Source organism: Tiliqua scincoides, chromosome 2 (genome assembly GCF_035046505.1).
Source record: "Tiliqua scincoides isolate rTilSci1 chromosome 2, rTilSci1.hap2, whole genome shotgun sequence".
Classification (NCBI taxonomy): domain Eukaryota; kingdom Metazoa; phylum Chordata; class Lepidosauria; order Squamata; family Scincidae; genus Tiliqua; species Tiliqua scincoides.
The window spans coordinates 48336562-48343697 of NC_089822.1; the positions used below are offsets into that span (position 1 = coordinate 48336562).

The 7136-nt window shown below is 44.6% G+C and overlaps 1 pseudogene; it reads right to left on the minus strand.

The window, feature by feature from the left end:
• Positions 1-3290: 3290 nt before the first annotated feature.
• On the minus strand, positions 3291-3409 carry LOC136642427 (5S ribosomal RNA; annotated as a pseudogene).
• Between the last annotated feature and the right edge of the window lie 3727 nt (positions 3410-7136).

A 7136-nucleotide genomic window follows, 5' to 3' on the forward strand; every position in this document is an offset into this window, starting at 1 on the left:
AGGACAAGGGAAATGGCCAACATGTGCCTGGCAGCTGTGTAAATCCAACACGAGTAGGAAGCCTATGCCTTTAATTCTGTAAAATGCCAGGCATGGTAATGGTTCAGTGGAAAATATTTAAGACCAGAAACAGCAATCACCAGCATACAAAACATGTTATAGTTGTAGCTTGGATGAAGGGACTATATTGCTGACTAAGAGAAGCACTAGACAAGTTACTGGAGGTTTTGCTCTGTTTGAACTGCTGGGTCTCATCAATTTCAATCACCTTTGTAGGCATAGGTCAGTTTTCTGAACATGTCCTGAATTTGGAGTTTCTTTGGATTGATTTCCTTAGGTTGTCATAACTGTTTTAGCAGAGCCAACTTTTTCTAAAGGGCGCATTAACATTGTTCCCCACCAGGACCTACAGTCTTCATGTGAAGCTGCCTTTTACTGAGTCAGACCATTGGTCCAGCCAGTCCAGTATTGTCAGCACAGAGTCGCAGCAGGTCTCTAGGGTTTCACATAGGCATTTTTCTCTGTCTTGGAAACACCAGGGACCCGGGACCTTCAGTAGGCAAAGCTGATGCTCTACTACTGAGTTATGGTTTCCCTTCTCCTATATCAAGGGTGGCCAACCCATAGTATGCCACGTGCCTCTTTTAATATAGAAAATCTTGAATGTGCCACTCCACCTTAGCAGCACTTTTAGAGATTTGCGTGTGCTGCTTAGAAAGTGTCCATGTGCACTACTGGCACACATGCCTTGGGTTGGTCAACCCTGTCCTATATGTTTCCCAATTACCACAATAGCTAAACAGAGCCTCCAAGTTCAAGGGCAGTATATCTCCAAGTGCCAAAAGGTCTTCTTTCTGATCTGGAAATGTGGGGGGGGGGGGGTCTCCAGTAAAGAGAAACCATCAGGAAGGACTGAGGAACATTTCTATACCAGATAGCAAAAACAGTTTGAGATCTGCTGCCTGAACTGGTGTGGACCCCACTCCCCACTGGCATGCACCCCACTCCCCAAATACCCTTGTGCACATCCCACCATTGCTGTTGCTGCTGCTGGGTGTGCACAAGGCTCCTCCTCCTCCTTGCACACCTGGCTTCCTAGGAAAGCAGCCTGATGGACAGGGTGCAGAGATCTGGAGCAGACCCCCAGAGCAGTTGCACTGCACAGTCATGTTTGAATTAACAAAGAGGACTGCATGCAGCAAGAAGAAAGAGGTGTCATTGGTGCCAACGATCTGGAGGTGGGGAAGTTCCAGATCCTGGTTACAAGAACCTGGAAAAAATAGAACCTGTCTTCACCCTAGAAGACAGAAGAAGCAGGATTCAGAATTATCTAGACAGACTCAATTACTGGGTCCGTACCAACAAGAAGTTCAATGGAGACAAATGTAAAGTCCTGCACTTATGAACAAAAAAATCAGAAGGACAAGCAGGGGATGGAGATGACTTGGCTTGGTGGCAGCATGTGTGAAGCAACTCTGCCAGCAGGGACTGCTTTATTAGTTTTTCCCATATCAAACCACATCCCACATCCTACATCAAGTACCATCTTACTAGACTCTGATGGTTTCCCCCACCACCCAGGAATGTTTCCCATTAAAGAAGCATAGCTCTTTGGTCAAGCCCATTGTCTGCATCAGTTTCCAAACTGTGGGTCTGGGACCTACCAGTGGGTAATGACCCAATTTTTGGCATCATTTTTGGCGGTGGTTCGCAAAACTGACAGGGCAGATTAGGCAATGTGCATCAAGAGTTGTTGTTGTTGTTGTTGTTGTTGTTGTTGTTGTTGTTGTTGTTGTTGTTGTTGTTAACAACAACAACAACAACAACAACAACAACAACAACAACAACAACAGTATTTATATACTGTCAACGAAAAGTTCACAAAGTGGTTTACAAAATATCAAACAACTAATGGCTCCCTGTCCCAAAAGGGCTCACAATCTAAAAAGATGCAAAAGAACACCAGCAGACAGCCACTAGCAAAGACACTGCTGGAGTGAGGAGGGCCAGTTACTCTCCCCCTGCTCAGTTAAGCAAGCTGCTACCTGGGGGGAGAGCACTGCTGCCCAATCACCATTATAGTCACACCCCTTGGCATTTATAAATCAGGTAGCATAAATCTAGGGCCTCTTTTGGAACCACTGTCCCACAACTTTGTCTACCATAGGCCTTCACATGATGGAGATACTTTGTGAATAAATGCCCACATTCACCATTTCACACATTATTTTAAACCAATCCATGCTGTTCTTTAGGAAAGAGTCTCACTGCATCTTTTGTATTTGACCCAAGAGGACATCAATTCTGGAGGCTGCAAAACTTGATCAGTTCCATAGATTGATGACACTCGGAGATCAGAGCCTTGGCATATTGCTAGGGGAAGGAGGGTCTTTCAGAGAAGCAGGACATGATCCCCATATTCAACAAAGAGAGAATATCAGTCCCCAGGGGAATAAATCGCACATCTTTCATAAGCTGAAATTCAATTTTTAGAAGCTCTTGGCTTGTGAAGCAGTTAGTGATGGTTACCTGCAAATCATTCAGCAGTTCCCCTTTGGGGATATCAAATGATATAAAGGTAGAACAGACACTATTTTTAGAGCTCAATAACGTATTATCTTATTCAGCGTCCTGGCTACTGAAACAAAGCTGAGATTAGAAAAGAACTAAAGCACATTCGGTCATCTTCAGAGATGCTGGAGTGCAACAGTGTGTATCTTTCAAGCTGCAGAATAATTTCCTAATAGCCTTTGTATGGCAATCACTAAAAGAAAGGGAAATGAGGCACACACTAAAGCCATTATTTCTAGGAAATATCTGATGACACACTCCCCTTTGAGCAGGAAGCCATTTCTCCAACAGATCTCTGTTTCAAATGGGCCAGTAAACCCACCAAACCACAGAATTCAGCTCTCTCTCTCTCTCTCTCTCTCTCTCTCTCTCTCTCTCTCTCTCAGCATTCAGACCTGAACAAAAGCACAAAATATTTGGAGTCTTTGTTCCTATTTTCAGGAAAGATTATCCTGCATTTAGAACAATCCATGACAAGCTGAAACGCAGCCTCCAAGGGTGTGATCAGAAGCATGCCTTTGTCATTTGAGAGCTGCAACATCAGGTGATGACTTGCAAGAAGAAAACGGCACTGCAGATCAAACATCACAGATGGAGCTTTCATATTACTGTACCTTCTCTTGCCTCTGCTTTTCATTGAAGGATGTTCACCTGTTCAATTGGAAGTCACTGACCAATGTGGTGGTTGGCAACCTTCAGTCTCGAAAGACTATGGTATAAGCCTACAGCACCCGGTATTCCCAGGTGGTCTCCCATCCAAGTACTAACCAGGCCTGAACCTGCTTAGCTTCCGAGATCAGACAAGATTGGGCACATGCAGGGTAACAGTGGTGTTGACTGATTGTGCAGTAGTCAATCAGACTGATGGCACCACTGTGGGGTGTGATTTCAAGGTCATAGTTTGGCCCAAATGATGCCAGAAGAGTCAGGGGTTATAGGACAAAATGCTGTATTAGAGCCTTTGTCTACCCACTGGTGGCACATTGGACAGTGCTGCTGGTATTGAAGTGTCTGCCTGGCCAGGTGGGGCCTCTCATTGTGTTGAGCAGGTGCAGCTGAACTATGGCCCAGGCCCATCTCTTTTGAGTTGCTGTAGATGGCAACTGAGTCTGCATGTAGTAAAATCAGGTTAACTATGATGCGTACTGGGTAACCATTCACTATTTCTCAGCCTAACCTACCTCACAGGCTTGTTGAGAGAGAGGAGTCATGTACACTGTCCTGTACTCCATGAAGGAAAAGCTGGTTTATGTGACAGAATCAATATGGAATAATGGATATCCACAGAACATGTTTATAGTTTCATAGTGATTTATATTCCTTCCAGAAAAAAAGAGCACACTATATTTTAACATATTAATTGTGCAGAGCAGTGGTGTAGCTAATGATCATGTAGCCTGGTGCTGAGCTCAAAATGATGCCCCAGAAGTGATGTCACAGCCGGAAGTGACGTCATACCCAGGCTTTTTTAAAAAGTGAAAATTGGGGGAAACTCACCTCCTTCTCCCATCAGCTCACCATCCACTTGCTCTGCCACCTCCCCCAACTGGTGGCATAGCTAAAGCATTATCTGCTACCTGGGTCAAAGAAGATTTGTAGCCCCCCCCCCCAGACAAAATCAAATTTAATTAAGTAAATAAATAAAAAGTGTGCCCCTGATTGATTTGAGACACTGGGGTGAAGATTTGACAGTTATTCTTCCCCTACTAAATATAAGGAAAGCACCACTTAAAAGAATCACATCCTTTAGCCAGTTAGCAAGGGAAACTGTATTATGACATATGGAAATGAGAGCTGACTCATATTAACATCTTATTGGTTCCATGCTAGATCATAATCACATCATTGCAACATGTCAATAACATAATAACATGTCATTGGCTCTCAGAACACTCAGTCTCATGGGTCAGTTTTGCATAAAGAAAATCCACTTTTTGTTCCATAAGGCAATTGTGTTATCATTTTCTGTTTAGTTGGCCATAACCTTTGATAGAATACAGATATTCCAATGCAGTTTGTTTCATTGCATTCTGTGTTAAATTGCCTTTCCAATGATATATAACATGATTGTATTATTCATACATACCAAGATTTTCACAATTTTGGTCACTAGTGTCAAGCACAGTTTGTTGCCCTCCTAAAGCTTGATGCCTGGTGCAACTGCTACCCCCTGTACCCCCTTAGCTACACCACTGGTGCAAAGGTTGGGTGCAGAGCTCACACCAGTTACTGCAGGCAAATATTGTCTCCCTTGGGTTTTGCATGATGTCTTTGCCAGTGGACATCTGCCTGTACAAAGCATGGAGAAAAAGAGAGAGTAACAAGAAGCAGAAAGCAGTGTCGCTTTACAAATTTTTTCTCAGTTAAGATGTGCACTTGCTGTTTGTGTGGGAGAGTCATGCCTCAACAGTATACATGCAGAAGTACCCTGTGAAGGGTGGGGCGTTTTCTTACCCAGGTTCTGCCCATGTCCCACTCATTCCTCCACTTCATTTCAATGTGGCTGCCAGTGGTAGTTGCATCCACATCAGGGATAGATTGGCCCAGCATTGCACAGCATCTGTGGGACATCTGCTGTGGAACTGGGGCTAGATGGCCAACATTCAAGGGCATTCACCATATGTTATGCTGCTCAGATTGGTGTTTCTGACATATAGGATTGGCCCCTATCACTAAAAGTGTGTGTGTGTGTGTGTGTGAGAGAGAGAGAGAGAGAGAGAGAGAGAGAGAGAAGGAACAATGGGCAGGGCTTTGACTCCTTGGGAAGACAATTTCATTACTGATGTTGCCACAAAGGAAGTCTCCTTCTAACTCTTACAATAGATTATAGTCCACATCAGGGGTGCCCAAACCCCAGCCCTGGGGTCACATGCGGCCCACGAGGCCTCTCAATGTGGTCCTTCAGGGAGTCTCCAATGAGCCTCTGGCCCACCAGAGATTTGTTGGAGCCTGCACTGGCCCTACACAACTGCTCTCAGCGTGAGGGCGACTGTATGACCTCTCGTGTGAGCTGTGGGATGAGGGCTTCCTCCACTGCTTGCTGTTTCATGTCTGTGATGCAGTAGCAGCAGCAAAGGAAAGACCAGACTTGCTTTGTGCAAGACTTTTTATAGGCCTTGAGCTATTGCAAGACCTTCATTCATTCATATAACTTCATCTTTAATATATTCATTTATGTAAACTTATGTAAATTTATTCAAATTTTAAATGTAAATTAATTCTTTTTTTCCTCTCTGACACAGTGTCAGAGAGATGATGTGGCCCTCCTGCCAAAAACTTTGGACATCCCTGGTCTGCAAGCAGAAAGTACCTCTTCACAGACAGAAGGGTTCATATGGCCCTAAAAATGTTTTATTTCATCAGAAACAACACAAAGTGTTACAGCAGGGTAAAAACAGACATATTTTAAGCACAAAACTCTGTGTTGCTGTTGCTGCAATGACTCACATGGCTTCCCCACACCAGGTGTTTGGTGCGAAATAATTATTTCCTTCTTATGCCCCTGCACGGCCTCTTGGTTATGCTTCTGACTTTACATGAATTGGATTCTTTAAAAATTCTTGTTTAATTCTATGTATGACTGTTGGTTGTAAACGGCAATTATTGTAAACTGCTAAGGGGGTGTTAGCTTTTGTAATAAAAAGCCAGGATATATATAAATGCCTGGAAACGAATTCATAACAATTAACGTGGTCATTCATATTGCTGTTGTCTGGAAGAGCATGTGCAAAGAAGAGTGAGAGTTACTGGATTCCCTTCTACCAGATCTGCCCACAGCTGGAAAAAGGGATGGACTCATCCTACCATGGCTCCAAATAACAATCATGTTACCAGGCATTAAAAAAAAAATGAATTAACATGCATGCACAGGTGAAACTATCACCTGTGCTGGGCTCCAGTGTACCGGTCAATGACACAGCTCCATGGTTCCATGAGGAATGAAGATGGAGGTGAGGGTGAAAGGTGTGACAAACAACCTTTTATTGTGGGAACTAAACAATAACAGGGAAGGGCGATCAAAGTAATACAATTAGACTAAACACTAACATGCACCACAAGCATGTTTGCAGCTCTAAGGGCCCAATCCTATGGGCATGATGCACCACCAGAACCCGCGTTCCGGAGGCACAGCATGCTTTAAGGCAGTCGCAAAAGGCAATGCACCATTCAGCACAGCTGGGCCACCACCACAAGAGGTGATTGGCTGCAGGGGAGACTCAGGGCCAGTAAATCAGTGTAGAGGGTGGGGGTGGGCAGATTAGGGTGCAGACCAGGGTGGGGAGGGGGGCAGATCAAGACTGGGATGGGGGGTGGTATTGGCACCAGTGGTGCTGTTGAAATTGAGTGCCCTTTCTCTGCCTTCTGCTTTCCTGGGTCCACTCAGATTTGCACCAGCAGAATCACTGGCAAGGGTCTGAATAGACCCATTCCGACAGCAGGGGCATATCCTGGGTAAGGAAACAAATGTTCCCTTAATAGAAGGAGACCTCCAGGACTGAACCCCCCACCCCCGACAGAATGCAGCATGTGCTACAATGATGTGGCTGCATCAGCAGGGTTAGATA